Genomic DNA, 18,938 nt, shown 5'->3' with positions numbered 1-18,938 from the left:
ATGCAAGCCAACTAACCTCTTACTAGAACTAGTTACTGAGAAAAATTCTATTCAAATTACTGATTTGTAAAACGCACAGCTCAGCTCTTACTAAAGAAAAGACAAAGAAGTCTCGAGAGAAAATTTAGAAATGAAAAGAAGATAAACAAAAGAGAGAAATCATGCAGTGTCCCAATCTGGTTGGTGACTTCTTTCTCTCCCTCTTCCTCTCTTTGAACTCTTCGTGAAGGCAAAGAACACAGAAATCCTCATAGACAATGGAAGAGCAGGCATACTCTTAACCACAATGGTGTATTTAAGGTGGAGGTGAGTGGTGAAATGTGGTTAAAGTATGGAAAAGAAAAGATTTCCATGCTCCTTGCTAAGGAGAGTAGCATTAGGAGAACTTTGTATTCAAGTAAGAAATATCAATTCATTACATCCTACTCAAAATAAGATGTAGTCTTAGGCATGCCAAAATGAAGGCAAGTACTTTCCCGTGTATTTGGGTATGTGTGTAGCAAGGAAGGGGGTGGTTAATGTTCTAATAATATTAGACAGGTAAACCAATTCACCAATACATGATCTGAGATAATGGTGAGTGCTAAGAAAGAAATGCATGGTAATGGACTAGCGAATGATCAGGAAGGGAGAGCATGGTGGAAGGTAGGGGCAGTTTATGGAGATTTGATGGTTGGAAAGGGCTCCTTGAAAAAATTTCCCTTGAGCTAAAATGTGCATGCTGATAAGGATCCCAAAATATGATAATCTGGAGGAGGAATATTCTAGGTAGAAGGAATGTTAAGACAGCAGGCAGACAATGGAAACCTTATGGCACAAGGATTATAGTTGTATGAAAAATTCTTTATTGCATTAATCAAACTTGAGAGCTGTTGCCTAGAACTTGACAAGCCCCCTTGTAGTGAAGGCAAGGGAATGATTAGGTATCCAGAAGGAAATCTTTGAAGATATGAAGAACCACCAAAGGGCTGAGTTAGGCTGGACTGAGACCCTTTAAAACTTAAGGAGGGTATGTGCTATGGTGAGTATGGGAAGGGTGTAAACCTGGCAATTCACAGACCTGTACACCTGGTGCTAATAATACATTATATGTTTATTTAAAAAAATTCTTTTTTAAAAAACACTCAGCACTCAGTCATCTGATAGCTTGAGAGTTCATAATTAGCAATTAAATTGTTTTCTATAAATTGTTATATAAGTTAATTATTTTTTCTTTTCTTTAAATTAACATGTAATGTATTATTTGCCCCAGGGGTACAGGTCTGTGAATCATTAGGTTTACACATTTCACAGCACTGACCATAGCACACTCCCTCCCCAATGTCCATAATCCAGCCACCCTATCTCTACTCCCTCACCCCCCAGGAACCCTCAGTTTGTTTCATAGATTAAAAGTCTTTTATGGTTTGTCTCCCTCCTGATCACATCTTGTTTCATTTTTCCCTCCCTAACCCCCACGACCTCCAGCCCTGCCTCTAAATTTCCTCATATCAGAGAGATCATATGATAATTGTCTTTCTCAGATTGACTTATTTTACTTAGCATAATACCCTCTAATTCCATCCACATCATTGCAAATGCCAAGATTTCGGGGGTTTTGATGGCCGCATAGTATTCCATTGTTATATATGATATAGATATAGATATATAGATATAGATATCACATCTTATATATATATATTTATCTATATATCACATCTTCTTTATTCATTCATCTGTTGATGGACAGCTAAGTTCTTTCCATAGTTTGGCTATTGTGGACATAGCTACTATAAATATTCAGGTGCACATGCCCCTTCGGATCACTACATTTTTATCTTTAGGGTAAATACTTTTTTTTCTATTGTTTCTATAAGCAAAGGCCCCTTCAAGCTGGATCTTACCAGGGTTGCCTGCAGAATGCCATATCAGGCTTTAGTCAATAATGAAACTAAACTGGTATGTACTATACAGAGGGCAGCTATGTTTAGACTGTTCAGCATTAATTCCCCATTCTAATAGCATCCAGATTCCTTACTGGAATGGTATTTTCCCCTTTGGATCCAACCTGGTCTGGAGGCCAGCTACCATTAGATAAGGAGGTGTCTCTGACCTGTTGTAATCCTCAAAGTCAAAAAACCTGAAAATGGTTGGTATCGATTCAGACTGAGCTACAATGTTCTGAACAGATTTTTCATGTTGTGGTTTGCTCTTCCTAGTCTGCAAGGATTAACTCCTTTTCCTGGTACTGCTTCTTCTGCCTCAATTAACTTTTGAGATCTTTCAGTAAATTTGAATTTAAATTGGCCAGTGTACCCTAGTGCAGACAAAGGATCATACCGGAAGTTTGTTGACTCAGAATGAACTAGATATCAGAGCTTTTTTATTAAAAAAAGATTCTATTTATTTATTTGACAGAGAGAGGATCACCAATAGGCAGAGAGGCAGGTAGAGAGAGAGAGGGAAGCAGGCTCCCTGCTGAGCAGAGAGCCCAATGCGGGGCTCAATCCCAGGACTCTGAGATCATGACCTGAGCTGAAGGCAGAGGCTTAACCCACTGAGCTACCCAGGTGCCCCTAGATATCAGTCTTAATATTTAATGTGCCTGAATGAAAAAAAAAAAAAGTCACCTAGAGGGCTTTTAAAAACTGACACATTTGGGAGCTAGCTGTGAGATTCAGATTCAGTAGTTCAGGCTGGAGCCCAGGAATCTGCATGTTTAATAACTCCCTCAGGATTCTGAAGCAGATCACATTTCGAGGGAAAAAATAAGCAAGGCCAACTTCTGGCTTCCCCCTACTGTCACCTTCTGTCTATGACTGCTTTCTAATGTTTGAAGTGTCATCTTTTCAAGGTGCCTAAGGGTAGCTACCATATCTGCATTAGTTGCTGTGTTTGTCTCTGCACCTCTGTGTTAAGAAAGTTAATGGGATGTTTCTGTTTAAAAGGCCTCCTGCAGAGAAGCAGACTCCACAGGGAAAGAAAAGTAAATAAGAACTAGTTAACTATGCCAACACGTTAATTTATCCTATAATCTGCTTAATTATGCAGTAAAATTAGACAGAACAATTTGCTGGAGGATATTTTTTTCCACACACAGAGAATCCGGAAGTGAGTAAGACACCATATTCCTTTGGTGTCTTAAAAAGAGCCCCCAAAATGGCACTAGAGGGTGTGGGTTTGAATCTTCGTGGCTCTGACTATGCATTAACCAGGTCAATCTCAGATTTCCTCTGTGGCAAAAGGAACTAATTTCACAGAATTATTGTAATAATTGCACAAAGTAACAATCATGTTGTAAACCATGTAACAACACATATTCTATTCTCTAGTTATATTCTAGTTCTGTACTCTCTTCTTTCATGGGTAACAGCAGCTGTTTACCCAATTCAAACTAGTGTTTTCTACTGTTAAGTAATAAATCATTTAGCTAAATTTATTTGATTCTTTTAAGTTATTTAAGTTATTAGAGTATCATATGTACACTTGCAAAATAAAGTTTGTTTTAAAGATGGTTTCAATGAACAAATCTCAAAAATCCAAATACACTATTTACTCCTAATAACGATTTTGGCATTCTTATTGGTGGATTCTTCTCACTTAGCAAATGATGAGGATTGCAACTGTCTGTATTATCTTACAAGGATAGCTACACCCATAGGTGTTCAATAAATTGCAGATTGATAGTCTGACTGTTGGCTTGATCTTGGGGGAACCACTTAACTATTCTGAGGCTCTCAGGTTACTCATCCGTAAAATGGTTCTAATACCAATGTTGAAGAATGATTTTAAAAATTAACATAATGTGAAAAGTACTTAGCATTCTCAACAATGAGAATTTCAAAAAAAACACTGATTCTCTGCCCAACCCTCTACTCCATAATTGGGTAAAATGTTATAGAACCCACCACAAAAATTCCTGTGTTCGTCTTTTCTTTTCTTTTTTTTTTTTTTTTTAAGATTTTATTTATTTGTTTGACAGAGAAAGAGAGAGGACAAGCAGGGAGAGAGCAGAGGAAGAGAGAGAAGCAGAATCCCTGCTGAGCTGGGAAGCCCAGCATGGGGCTCTATCCCAGGTCTTGGAGATCATGACCTGAGCCAAAGGCAGAACCACCCAGGCACCCCTGTAACGGTGTCTTCTAACATAATTTCAACTATAATTCTCTTTACTGTAAACATAAATTTTGCACTGACAGTGCAATAGTAACCAATTTTCACATCTTAATGCCCCATAATGCGTTATGAAAGCATAATAAAATAAAGAAATTTCAAAGCTGAATTAAAAGAGTAAATATTTTCAAAATACAATGTCAAATTTATATAATGACCTACCTGGGACTCTTCCTAACCTCTGTGATCAAGCCAATGAATAAACTGCATACTATGATTTCAAGACATAGGCATCTTGTTTTCAAGGAAAATAACAGGACTGTTGTGATTCTCTGTGTAATGGCATTCTCTGATGCCATCAGAGGACTGATTATGGAAAGGGCCAGACATCTGCAATAGGCCAGCTATGAAAGATTGAACTGAGAAGAATTTTTAGTCAATTGCTTCCACTCTTTCTGCTTTAGATTGACAAAGACTATTGATTCCCATCATTGATTTTCTTCTAGTTCAGGATAGATGGAAAAAGGAAGAGATATTCCACATATCTTATTATAATCTTTGCATCCCTCACACTGAAATATGTTATAAAAATCCAGATGTTATGAAAACATAATACCTTGCAGGGCATTAAAAATTCTAGTGAATAGTGACAAATCCACATTACCAAACCAAACCTGGTTTTGTTAATTTCGGGTTTGTTAACTCCCCCATCCCATAGATTCCCCAGCCAACAAGATTTCAATGAGTTAAGTTATTTTGGAGACACCATTTACTATGCCCACCATTCGAAATATTCTTCCAACAAAACACAAGAACAGGATTTTAAAGTGTGTTACTATCCTGTTTTCAAAGCTAGAGGTTCTCTTGCTCCTTTTCCTTTTTTTTTTTTTTTAAGATTTTTATTTATTTATTTGACAGAGAAAAAGTGAGAGAGGGAACACAAGCAGGGGGAGTGGGAGAGGGAAATGCAGGCTTCCCACTGAGCAGGGGGCCCAATGAAGGGCTCGATCCCAGGGCCCTGGGATCATGACCTGAGCCGAAGGCAGAAGCTTAACGACTGAGCCACCGAGGTGCCCCAAGCGGGGTTCTCTTGCCCCTTGACCCCAGTGTAACTCAGAGTATCTATTCAGAACCTTGAGATGATTACTTCCATTCTTAGCTTATACTAAGCAATATTCTCCCACCCTATCGGAATTTTCCTCCCTACAGGGGGAGGCATAGGAAAAACTATTCATGCATCTACCAGATATTACTGAGCATCTACTATGTGTCAAACACTAAGGAACACTAGTGAAAAAGTGAAAATAAAAAGTAAAAAAAAAAAAAATCCTGGCCTTCATAAAAAAAATGTATTCTAGAAGAGAGGCAGAGAATAAAAAACTAAAGAGAAATATGTGCTAAGGAGAAAACAAAAGCGGAAAAAGTAGGTAAGAATTCCCAGAGGATGTTTATAATATTTTGACAAAAAAATACATCATTGAACAGCTGTCATATAGATAAGACCTAAAGTAGGCAAAGGCAAAGACCATACAGATATTTGAGGAAAGATTATTCTAGGCAGCAGAATGGTAATTTGCAAAGGCCCTGATGAAGAAATTACGTGGCCTATTCAAAGCAAATCAAGAAAACTAGTATGCCTGGGGTAGAGTGAGCAAGGAATAGAATATCAGGAGATGATGTCAGAGAGTAAGAGGTCTCCAAATCATGTAAGAGTTTGTTGGTTATTAAGGACCTTAACTTTGGGTTTAAGTTAAATAGCCAATGGGTTTTGTGAGCAGACAGGTAATGATCTGACTATATTTTAATGGCATCACTCTCGCTGCTGTTTTGAGAATACACTTGGCTGAGGTTGAAGAGGAAGAAAGACATAAACAGAAAGACAAGTTTGGAGGCTTTTATAATAATCTAGGTGATATGTAATATTGGTTTGAACTATCGATGGAGATGGTGAAGAATGGTCAGATACTGGATATAATAAAACCAATAGGTTTCCCCATTTAGAATATTCAGTATAGAAGAGAGGACTCAGTATAGAAGGATTCCAAGATTTTTGAATCAAATAACTGAGAGAATGGAGATAGGAACCTAACTGAAATAGGAAAAAAGTAAGTTCAAAGGGTTATATCTGCCATATTGAGTTTGAAATGTCTTTTTTTTTTTAAGATTTTATTTATTTACTTGACAGAGATCACAATTTCTTAGGAAATTCTGAGCCAAATTAAGGATCCATCTGCACTTTGAATAATGAAAATCATGTCAGTTTGGACTGAAAAAGAAATGATGGGAATGTGGTTCGGCAGAAAAATGTCCCCAGAGGACAGAGCCCTAACTGAAAAGACAGGTAACATAACCTGAATTTGACTGGAGGAATTGGAAAGACATTCAGTGAGGTATGGAAATTAAAGAGATTGTCATTGAAAAATCCAAGAGTGACTAATCACTCTGGTGTGTGAGAAAACTAAAGGAGCATCTAGAAGAGTATTCACAATGAATTTAAAAGGCCACACGTAGGGGTGTCTGGGTGGCTCAGTGGGTTAAAGCCTCTGCCTTCGGCTCAGGTCATGATCCCAGGGTCCTGGGATAGAGCCCGGGCATCAGGGTCTCTGCTCAGCAGGGAGCCTGCTTCCTCCTCTCTCTCTGCCTGCCTCTCTGACTACTTGTGATCTCTGTCTGTCAAATAAATAAATAAAATCTTAAAAAAAAAATAAATAAAAGGTCACATGTAGAGAAGCAGAGAAGGATGTATTTAAAATATCCAAGGAAGAAAACAAAAGCCTTGGATACTAAGATGGCAACAGTGGCTCAGAAGAATTGACATACACAAAATTTATGGATGTATAGTTAAAGAGGTTACTATTTCTCTAAAGTAAAGTGGATTTAGTCAAAAGCAGGGGAAAGTGTTAGAATAGTAAATAAAAACCACTGTTCCAGTAATTTAGATCAAATGTAAAAAATCAAGCTGATAGCTACAAAGAGGCTCCTAAGGGGAAACTTGTAAGGGTCTGGAGTTTTTCTGGTTTAATTTTCAGAATAGATTAATTCATTGGATAATGTTAATGCTCTTACTTGATTTCTGCTGTAGCCAAGCCTCTGAGATCAATGAATAACCAGTTTTATTGTCACTTCTGCAAAACGACAAAATACATAAATTTTTTAAAGTTATTCTTTTAAAAAGTTGCCTGACTTTATTTACTAGTGGATTTTATTTCCTCCTTAAAAGCACAGTATTTTCATGGTTGTAAACTCCAACCTCTTATTCCCCTCCTATCACACACACAACGCACACACACCCTTAACAAAAAACAAAATTAGAAAGTTGACAGCATAGATTTGAAACTGGTCTCAAGAATTACTAGAGATAACTTCTCACTGAAAAAATTATAAAGGATCATAGTTAAAATTAGTACCTAAGAAAATATTAAAAATGTAGTGGGGTCTGGAAAATACAAAATTAAACAACTATGAAAGGTGCTTATTAGCCTTAATTGAAGGGAAATTACTTAAATGACTTCCTGAATTTGGAGGCAGTTGCACTTGACAAATTACCAACTTTCTCCAGAGAAAAATACAAGTATTCCTTGCAACTCATGAGCAAAAGAAAACACACATATCTTGGTCAGAATACCAACTGCATCTTAGATAGATTTTAAAATGCATATAGGTTTACATCATTTAGGTGAACAGAGCAGACAACTCAGAGTGGACAGAGAAATGGGCTTCAAATCAGTAGACTCAGGTGTGTGTTCAAGCTCTGTCTGCTCTTACTAGCTAAGTCAATTTGAATAATTTCTTTGTCAGGTATAAAATGACAATAAGATCTACTAGCAGTCTTTCTTTTTTATAAAAAGTAGATGATTAAATTAGACCATGCATGAGAAAATTCTGATATGTTCTAACACAGATGTTGAATGGACTTAATCGTCCCAGATTTCACAGGTGCAGGTGCAGAGAATCTACCAATTTTAATCTAGAAAGTTAACTCATATACCTAATTCATTACATAGGCACTGAAAAAAACATGGCTCAAGGATTTTTTGTCTTTTTTTTTAATAGGAAAATTTCAATAGAAAAGAAGTACACAAATATTTAACTAGTATATATATTTGCAGTTTTGTTAAAATTTTAACAATCAAATATATCATCTAAAAACAAGGAAAAAAACCTGTAATATAAAATACACTTATGGTAATTTTTCTTCCCGGAGAATATTCTGTCCTTCTTTATCAATACCTTCTCTCACCTTTATTTTTGCCTGCTGATTCCTATGATATTCTGTGTATTAACTGATATAACATCATCTCTGTTCCAAATAAGTTAGAGCTACAAAGAAGATGAAGTTTTGTTTCTCACTGAGGATATCGATGATTCCAGGATTAGGGATGTGTTCATTGGTAAACATGGACTGAGAGACAGAGTAATCAGATGATATCGGTAGGCTAAATAAGCAAGGCTTAGAATCAGACACAGGTAATGAAATCCAGGGTTTAAAATGAGACTAGGGATCATGATCTGTAGTAAGTCCAGCTGTAGGTTAACGACCAGGTTTAGGTGGACATTCAGTAATTGGCCAACTAAGAAGACACTTAATTACAAGAATGTCTATGACCACATTATTTGTAATTAGTATCTGGAAATAATATCTAAAAAGCATATGAAAGAATGCTCAAATCATTTGTTATCAGAAAAGTCTCAAAACACAATGAGAGGGGTGCCTGGGTGACTCAATGGGTTAAGCCTCTGCCTTCAGCTCAGGTCATGATCTCAGGGTCCTCGGATCTAGCCCTGCTTCAGGCTCTCTGCTCTGCAGGGAGCCTGCTTCCTCCTCTCTCTCTGCCTGCCTCTCTGCCTACTTGTGATCTCTCTCTCTCTCTCTGCCAAATAAATAAAATCTTTTAAAAAATGCAATGAAATACTAACATACATCAATAAAATAACTAAAATGAAGAGGACTAACAATATCAATTTTTGGCAAAGATAACAAATAACTAGAACACTGATATATTATGAGATTTTTAGAAAACAGTTTAGCAATGTCTATGAAACTTGAACATATATCTCCCCTATGATCCAGCATATTTTCACCAAAAGACACATAAATGAATGCTCACAGCAGCTTTATTCATAATAACAAAAAATTTTTAAAAATGAATGGCTTTCAACAGAACTGTGATACATTTATATAATGGAATGATACAATAAAAAAAATATATTACCAAATACCCATATAACAACATGGATAAACTCAGAAATACTATGTTAAGTGAAAGAGTCCAGGCACCACAGGGACACTACTCAACTGGTTCATTTAAAGTTCGTAAAGGCAAAACTAATTTATGTTCATTGAAATTAGAATAGTATTTGCTACTGGAAGAAAAGAAAACTTCTGAGTGGTATCCATGTTCTATATTCCTGTTGAAAGCTTTGTTTATATGAGTGTATGTGCATGTGCGTGTGCACACGCACGCATGTGTGTGTGTATGTATACCATGCCACATGCTTAATATCTGTGTACTTTACTATACGCAAAATATACTCTATTTTAAAAGAGTCCTTGTCTTTTAGAAACATATTTCAAATTAGTTATAGATGAAATAATCTGCCTTCTATTTGCTTTAAAATTATCTAGTGTGTGGGGATAGTTGAATGATCATACTTGAAGCAAAATTTGCCATTTTTACTAACTCCTACTAAGTCTGTGAAGCTCAGTGTATTGGTCTTTCTGTTATCATTTATATTTGAAATAGTTCACCAGTCAATAAATAAAAAGCACCTGGGTGGCTCAGTCGGTTAAGCATTTACCTTCAGCTCAGATCTGATCCTGGGATCCTGGGATTGGGTGCCCTGTTGGGCTCCCTACTCATTAGAGATTCATCTGGTCCCTCCCAGACTCCCACCCCCACTTGCACTCACTCACTCGCTTGTCCTCTCTCTCTCTCAAATAAATAAATAAAATCTTAAAAAAAATAAATTATATAAAACAACTACATAATAGAATCTAGATAGATTGACAGATTTAAGGATAAGAAAGTGAATACAATGTGGACAGAAAATTCTTTGTGGAGTTTTGCAGAGAAGTGAAAAATGAGTTGGTAGTTGGAAAAGAATGTAAGATTAAATTCACATTATAAATTTAGGGTTTTTCTCCTTGAAGCCAATGGACAGGAGATGAAGAACTATGATCAGAGAAGTCATATGATTAAAATTTTAGGAAGATCCATTGTGTAGCTAGAGAATTCTAGGAGGGAAAAATGACAGAGAAAAAAATAAAGAAAAAAATAATAAATGATGCAGATCTATAACATGGCAGTAGAAATAAATATGTAACAAAATGGACTGATGTGAAAATGTGGAAGATATTGAATCTATGCAATATAGTGATTGGTTGTATGAAAGTTAAAAAAGAAATGGGGGTACATGATTCCATCATTCATTCATTCAACATCTATAAATGCCAGGAATTAAGATGGACTCCAAAGAGCAGTAGTAAATAGATATAATCTCTCCCTTATGAAGCTTGAGTACATGGAAGAGAAATCAATAATAGCCAAATAAAAAATGAAAGAGTAAGTAAGTTCTGTAAAAAACAACAACAAAAACAAGATTCTGTTATAGAAAACAAATGGAAAAGTCAATTTAAATAGATTGGGTAGAAAGTGCCTCCTTAAAATATAACATTTAAGGGACGCCTGGGTGGCTCAGTTGGTAAAGCAGCTGAGGTCAGGTCATGATCCCAGCGTCCTGGGATCGAGTCCCACATCGGGCTCCTTGCTCAGCAGGGAGCCTGCTTCTCCCTCTGCCTCTGCCTGCCATTCTGTCTGCCTGTGCTCACTCTCTCCCCTCTCTCTCTCTGATAAATAAATAAAATTAAAAAATATATATATATATAACATTTAAGCTGACATACAAAGAATGAAGACAGTTTCTGTGGGGTCAGATATGGACAATACAGAAAGAGCTTAGAAAGGTTAATAGGTGAAAAACAATTAAAACCAATGTAACAAAATGAATGAGCAAGGGAAAGAATGGAAGGAAATATGGTGAAAGAGGTAGGTCAGAGAGTGCAGAATCAAAGAAAATAGTTTGGATTTTATTTAAACTACAATGGGATACCAATGAATCATTTTAGGAGTGGACCTCATATTATCCATTTATTTTTAAAAATAGTTTAGCTGATGTCTTCTTCATTTCACACACAAACACACCAAAAACAAAAATGGCTAAACAATCATTGGTTCAAGGAGGATAGAATACTAAAGTGTGAAAAGGAAAGTTTTCTTAAACTTCTTATAAGAAAATATTGGAGAATATCTTTGTTGCTTCTGAATTAAATAATTTCTTCAACAAGATAAAAATGATAACTTATAAAGGAAACTTAATAAATTCGGCTTCATTAAAAAAACTCATAACTGTTCATCAAAACATAGTAAAATCAAAGTGACAAGACAAGTCAAGATTGGAAGATGTGGAAAACTCATATGAAAACAAAAGATTAACATAAAAGCACATTTTTAAACATCCTTCAAATTAGTAATAGAATCATAAAAAATAGAGTCATAAAAAATAGGGAAAAATGGAAAAGATATAAGCAAGAATTTTATAGGAAGGAGAAAATACTGACTCTATCCCTGACTTCAAGGAATTTAGACTAGAAGGAGACAGATTTTCATGAAACCACTACCATTTCTCAGACAGAGGCTGCTCCTTCAGCCTGACAACCAATATCGAAAAATATTGGCAGAGTCCATCAGCACCGACCGACACTCTTCATATAAATGTACAAGAACTAAATGTTTGCTGTTTTAAGTTCTTGTTTACTTTTTGTTGGAAATAATATATTTGTGGCACAATATACAAATATGAAATCTAAGTAGTTTATAGTCTTAATTAATAATTTAAAGCCATAAAGGCAAGAGAATATGTAGAAGAATATTATTTGAACCTAAGAGAAGGGAAGGTATTTTTAAAAATAAGCGAGTACTTGAAGGATACTATATATCAAACCAAGAAACGGGCACCATTTGAGAGAAATAGATGACATTTAAAAACCACTAATAGATGGTAATATACAGGTAATTAGTACAAATTATTTTCTCCCTGCTTTTGAGTGGAAAATGTTACCTAATAGGAATTTTTCTTTTTTTGAAAGAATTTTATCTGCCTATTTAAAAGAGAAAGAGAGTGTGAACAGGGGGAGGGACCAAGAGAGAAGGAGAGAGAATCTCAAGCAGACTCCATGGTGAGCAGGTAGCCCCACTAGGGGCTGCATCCCATGACCCTGAAATCATGACCTGAGTCGAAACACAAAGTCTGACGCTTAACTGTGCCATCCATGTGCCCAGTAGTCTAATTTTTTATTGTTGTTTTTAAATTATAAGGTGCTCAGAATTGGGTTGATAATACTTTTTACTTATAACTATGTTATTGAGGGGTGCTGAGGTGGTTAAGTTGGTTGGGCACCAGACTCTTGATTTCAGCACAGGTCATAATCTCAGGATCGTGGGATCTAGCCCCATGTGGGGCTCCGTGTTCAGGGAGGAATATGGTTAGTGTTTCCTCTTTCCCTCTCCCTCTGCCCTTCCCTCATGACTCATGCATGCACTCGAGTGCTCAATCTCTCTCTCTCCCCCTCTCTCCCTCTCAAATAAATAAATAAAATCTTAAAAAAAAAAAAAACTATGTTACTGAGAAATATCTGTTACTTTACAAATACCTAGATCTAACTCCTTCATAGTAGTTCATCATAAATCTTAGCATCGCACATTTAAAGTCGTATCTAGCCTCTAAATCTATGGTGAACACATACATACATACAAAGAGAGACTGTTTATTTGCACTTGTGCAAAAATTTTTCTGGGGTGAAAATTCGACAGATTTCAAGGGATAGTCATTCTTAATTTCATGAAGTACTGCCGAATTGTTCTTCAGGCAACTTATACTTCCACCAACAATACATCATCATTCCTATTTACCCCATTGTGATAAAAAAATACATTACAGCAACAAGTAGAAACATAAAGTTGATTAGTGAAAGATACTTATCTTTGAAGGACTACTTATCTACACTTCCATTCAGTCAGATAAAGCAGATCCAGTGCCTAAAGAGTGAAGAACTCAATAAATATTTGTTAAGCAGATAGATGAAGGATGCCTCCTCAGAGCTTACCCAGAAGTCCAAAGTCTTCATGGCCATGAAGCAAAATTAATTCTAACCTTGATTAACCAAAATTAATTTAACCTTGTTTTGAATCACTTAGGGAAAAGGAAGAGATAAAAGAAGATATAGAGGATATATTACTGAAATTTGGAAAATCCTCAAGATTCCGTAGCACTCTTTAGGGAAGAAGAATAAACTAGAATATTGGAAATTCAAACTCCACTGGACTGGATCACAAGAAACTCGGGTATCAACTTATATAGCTGGAATCAAGCAGATTGTCTACCTCAAAACGGGTGGATCTCCATCCAGTCTATTGAATGCCCAAATAGAACAAAAGTCTGAGTAAAGGAGAATTCACTCTCTGTGGCTGTCTGTGAATTGAGACATGGGTCATATCCTGCCTTTAGTCTTGGACTCACATCGGAACTTATACTATAGGCTCTCCTGTTTCTCAGGTCTTCAAACTCACACTAGAATTATATCTCTGGCTCTCCCCAGTCTCCAGCATGCTGACTCCAGATCTTGATTCCTTATAATGAACTTTTTATGCATATTATATATGAATATATATAAATATATATAAATGTATATAAATATATATAATTGCATAATCATATATCTCTCATGGCCTCTGTTTGTGTGTAGAATGCTATTAGACATGCTTTAGATGGAAAGTTGGGGAAAAGGGCTTGGTTAAGAAACAAGGATTATTCAGTTTCCTCAATGTTTTATATAAAGTCAAATTATAGTGAATTAGAAAAAAAAAGGTAGAGAGAAAGAAAATTTAAGGGTGAGCTTTTAGTCATTTATTTCAGTAAGCCTGGGGATAGTTTAGATTTATAAGTAATCTTACCACTAATAGCTGATATTTAAAAGAACAGCAAGAAGTATAGACTATCACACAGCCCTCCAGAATTATTTCCTTAAATATCGTTCCTCCTTTTCTTCACTCTGCAATCACCAGGATATTTACATTTTCATATTATTACAAGTAAACTGAGTTTTAAAATTATATTTGTCTACTGTCTTTAAATTCTGAAAAGAATATTTTACTTGTGACTATTTCTTCTTAAAGAACAAATAAACAGATTATAAGTATTTGATAATATAACAGAATGACACTGAAGAGACATAACCTTTCCTAAAACACATTTGCTCAATTTAGATGACATAAAGCTAATACTTTCTAAAGGTCAACTTTCTGAATCAAATATTTCATATTCAAAGGCAATAAGTAACTAGGTTATCCACAGAGTTTGTTTTCCCACCAAAGTTTATGTGATATGACTTGTACCAAAATTCAGTTATGTTTCATTTTAGCATCATTACCAAAACGTGCCCATACTTACTCCTACAAAAAAAAAAAGGTACAGGAGAGGAGTCAAGATGGCGGAGAAATAGCAAGCTGAGACTGCTTCAGCTAGCCGGAGATCAGCTAGATAGCTTATCTAAAGATTGCAAACACCTGAAAATCCATCGGCAGATCGAAGAGAAGAAGAACAGCAATTCTGGAAACAGAAAAACAACCACTTTCTGAAAGGTAGGACCGGCGGAGAAGTGAATCCAAAGCGACGGGAAGATAGACCCCGGGGGGAGGGGCCGGCTCCTGGCAAGCGGCGGAGCAACCGCGCACAAAATCAGGACTTTTAAAAGTCTGTTCCGCTGAGGGACATCGCTCCAGAGGCTAAACCGGGGCGAAGCCCACGCGGGGTCAGCGTGGCCTCAGGTCCCGCAGGGTCACAGAAGGATCGGGGGTGTCTGAGTGTCGCAGAGCTTGCGGGTATTGGAACGGGAAAGCCGGCTACAGAGACAGAGCCGACAGTAAGCTCGCAGCTCCGTGTTACCTTGAACCGGTCGCAGGCTCGGTGAGCTCGGAGCGCGGCCGGAGGTCAGGCAGACGGGAGTAACTGGGCGCTGTTCTCTGAGGGCGCACTGAGGAGTGGGGCCCTGGGCTCTCGGCTCCTCCGGGCCGGAGACCAGGAGGCCGCCATTTGTATTCCCGTCCTCTGGAACTCTACGGAAAGCGCTCAGGGAACAAAGCTCCTGAAAGCAAACCCGAGCGGATTACTCACCCCGGCCCCGGGTAAGGGCGGTGTAATTCCGCCTGGGGCAAAGACACTTGAGAATCACTACAACAGGCCCCTCCCCCAGAAGATCAACAAGAAATCCAGCCGAGACCAAGTTCACCTACCAAGGAGTGCGGTTTCAATACCAAGGAGAGCAGCAGAATTCCAGAGGAGGAGAAAGCCAAGCACGGAACTCATGGCTTTTTTTCCTGTGATTTTTTTTTTAGTCTTGCAGTTAATTTAATTTTTTCTTTTTCATTTTTTTTTTTTCTCGCCTTCGGGTAAAAAAATTTTTTTTTAACTGTTACCTTTTTCTTTTTTAACGATTTTTTACTAGTTTATCTAATATATATATATATATATATATTTTACATTTTTCTTAGGTGTTTTCTTTTTTTAAAAATTCTTTTCTTTTCTTTTCTTTTTTTTTTTTTTTTTTTTTTTTTTTTTTTTTTTTTTTTTTCTTTTTTCTTCCTTTTTGAACCTCTTTTTATCCCCTTTCTCCCCACTCACGATTTTGGATCTCTTCTAATTTGGTTAAAGCATATTTTCCTGGGGTTGTTGCCACCCTTTTAGTATTTTACTTGCCCCTTCATTTACTCTTATCTTGACAAAATGACAAGACGTAAAAATTCAACACAAAAAAAAGAACAAGAGGCAGTACCGAAGGCTAGGGACCTAATCAATACAGACATCGGTAATATGTCAGATCTAGAGTTCAGAATGACAATTCTCAAGGTTCTAGCCGGGCTCGAAAAAGGCATGGAAGATATTAGAGAAACCCTCTCGAGAGATATAAAAGCCCTTTCTGGAGAAATAAAAGAACTAAAATCTAACCAAGGTGAAATCAAAAAAGCTATTAATGAGGTGCAATCAAAAATGGAGGCTCTAACTGCTAGGATAAATGAGGCAGAAGAAAGAATTAGTGATATAGAAGACCAAATGACAGAGAATAAAGAAGCTGAGCAAAAGAGGGACAAACAGCTACTGGACCACGAGGGGAGAATTCGAGAGATAAGTGACACCATAAGACGAAACAACATTAGAATAATTGGGATTCCAGAAGAAGAAGAAAGTGAGAGGGGAGCAGAAGGTATACTGGAGAGAATTATTGGGGAGAATTTCCCCAATATGGCAAAGGGAACGAGCATCAAAATTCAGGAGGTTCAGAGAATGCCCCTCAAAATCAATAAGAATAGGCCCACACCCCGTCACCTAATAGTAAAATTTACAAGTCTCAATGACAAAGAGAAAATCCTGAAAGCAGCCCGGGAAAAGAAGTCTGTAACATACAATGGTAAAAATATTAGATTGGCAGCTGACTTATCCACAGAGACCTGGCAGGCCAGAAAGAGCTGGCATGATATTTTCAGAGCACTAAACGAGAAAAACATGCAGCCAAGAATACTATATCCAGCTAGGCTATCATTGAAAATAGAAGGAGAGATTAAAAGCTTCCAGGACAAACAAACAACTGAAAGAATTTGCAAATACCAAACCAGCTCTACAGGAAATATTGAAAGGGGTCCTCTAAGCAAAGAGAGAGCCTACAAGTGGTAGATCAGAAAGGAACAGAGACCATATACAGTAACAGTCGCCTTACAGGCAATACAATGGCACTAAATTCATATCTCTCAATAGTTACCCTGAATGTGAATGGGCTAAATGCCCCTGTCAAAAGACACAGGGTATCAGAATGGATAAAAAAACAAAACCCATCTATATGTTGCCTCCAAGAAACACATTTTAAGCCCGAAGACACCTCCAGATTTAAAGTGAGGGGGTGGAAAAGAATTTACCATGCTAATGGACATCAGAAGAAAGCAGGAGTGGCAATCCTTATATCAGATCAATTAGATTTTAAGCCAAAGACTATAATAAGAGATGAGGAAGGACACTATATCATACTCAAAGGGTCTGTCCAACAAGAAGATTTAACAATTTTAAATATCTATGCCCCCAATGTGGGAGCAGCCAACTATATAAACCAATTAATAACAAAATCAAAGAAACACATCAACAATAATACAATGATAGTAGGGGACTTTAACACTCCCCTCACTGAAATGGACAGGTCATCCAAGCAAAAGATCAGCAAGGAAATAAAGGCCTTAAATGACACACTGGACCTGATGGACATCACAGATATATTCAGAATATTTCATCCCAAAGCAACAGAATACACATTCTTCTCTAGTGCACATGGAACATTCTCCAGAATAGATCACATCCTCGGTCCTAAATCAGGACTCAACCGGTATCAAAAGATTGGGATCATTCCCTGCATATTTTCAGACCACAATGCTCTAAAGCTAGAACTCAACCACAAAAGGAAGTTTGGAAAGAACCCAAATACATGGAGACTAAACAGTATCCTTCTAAAGAATGAATGGGTCAACCGGGAAATTAAAGAAGAATTGAAAAAAATCATGGAAACAAATGATAATGAAAATACAACGGTTTCAAATCTGTGGGACACAACGAAGGCAGTCCTGAGAGGAAAATATATAGCGGTACAAGCCTTTCTCAAGAAACAAGAAAGGTCTCAGGTACACAACCTAACCCTACACCTAAAGGAGCTGGAGAAAGAACAAGAAAGAAACCCTAAGCCCAGCAGGAGAAGAGAAATCATAAAGATCAGAGCAGAAATCAATGAAATAGAAACCAAAAAAACAATAGAACAAATCAACGAAACTAGGAGCTGGTTCTTTGAAAGAATTAATAAAATTGATAAACCCCTGGCCCAACTTATCAAAAAGAAAAGAGAAAGGACCCAAATAAATAAAATCATGAATGAAAGAGGAGAGATCACAACTAACACCAAAGAAATACAAACCATTATAAGAACATACTATGAGCAACTCTATGGCAATAAATTTGACAATCTGGAAGAAATGGATGCATTCCTAGAAACATATAAACTACCACAACTGAACCAGGAAGAAATAGAAAGCCTGAACAGACCCATAACCAGTAAGGAGATTGAAACAGTCATTAAAAATCTCCAGACAAACAAAAGCCCAGGGCCAGACGGCTTCCCGGGGGAATTCTACCAAACATTCAAAGAAGAACTAATTCCTATTCTCCTGAAACTGTTCCAAAAAATAGAAATGGAAGGAAAACTTCCAAACTCATTTTATGAGGCCAGCATCACCTTGATCCCAAAACCAGACAAGGATCCCACCAAAAAAGAGAGCTATAGACCGATATCCTTGATGAACACAGATGCGAAAATACTCAACAAAATACTAGCCAATAGGATTCAACAGTACATTAAAAAGATTATTCACCACGACCAAGTGGGATTTATTCCAGGGCTTCAAGGTTGGTTCAACATCCGCAAATCAGTCAATGTGATACAACACATCAATAAAAGAAAGAACAAGAACCATATGATACTCTCAATAGATGCTGAAAAAGCATTTGACAAAGTACAACATCCCTTCCTGATCAAAACTCTTCAAAGTGTAGGGATAGAGGGCACATACCTCAATATCATCAAAGCCATCTATGAGAAACCAACCGCAAATATCATTCTCAATGGAGAAAAACTGAAAGCTTTTCCGCTAAGGTCAGGAACACGGCAGGGATGTCCATTATCACCACTGCTATTCAACATCGTACTA

General features: G+C 36.9%; 1 protein-coding gene across 2 annotated transcripts in view; it reads right to left on the bottom strand.

Annotated features, from left to right (window-relative positions):
• SPAG16 (sperm associated antigen 16) overlaps positions 1–18,938 on the bottom strand; it is a 1,017,727-nt gene that overhangs the window by 757,172 nt on the left and 241,617 nt on the right. The window lies entirely within an intron of this gene.

Source organism: Mustela putorius, unplaced genomic scaffold (genome assembly GCF_011764305.1).
Source record: "Mustela putorius furo isolate JIRA1106 unplaced genomic scaffold, ASM1176430v1.1 tig00000275_pilon_pilon_pilon, whole genome shotgun sequence".
NCBI classification, from domain to species: domain Eukaryota; kingdom Metazoa; phylum Chordata; class Mammalia; order Carnivora; family Mustelidae; genus Mustela; species Mustela putorius.
Note: the sequence above shows the minus strand (reverse complement) of the source record. Positions and strands in the feature narration are given on the sequence as shown.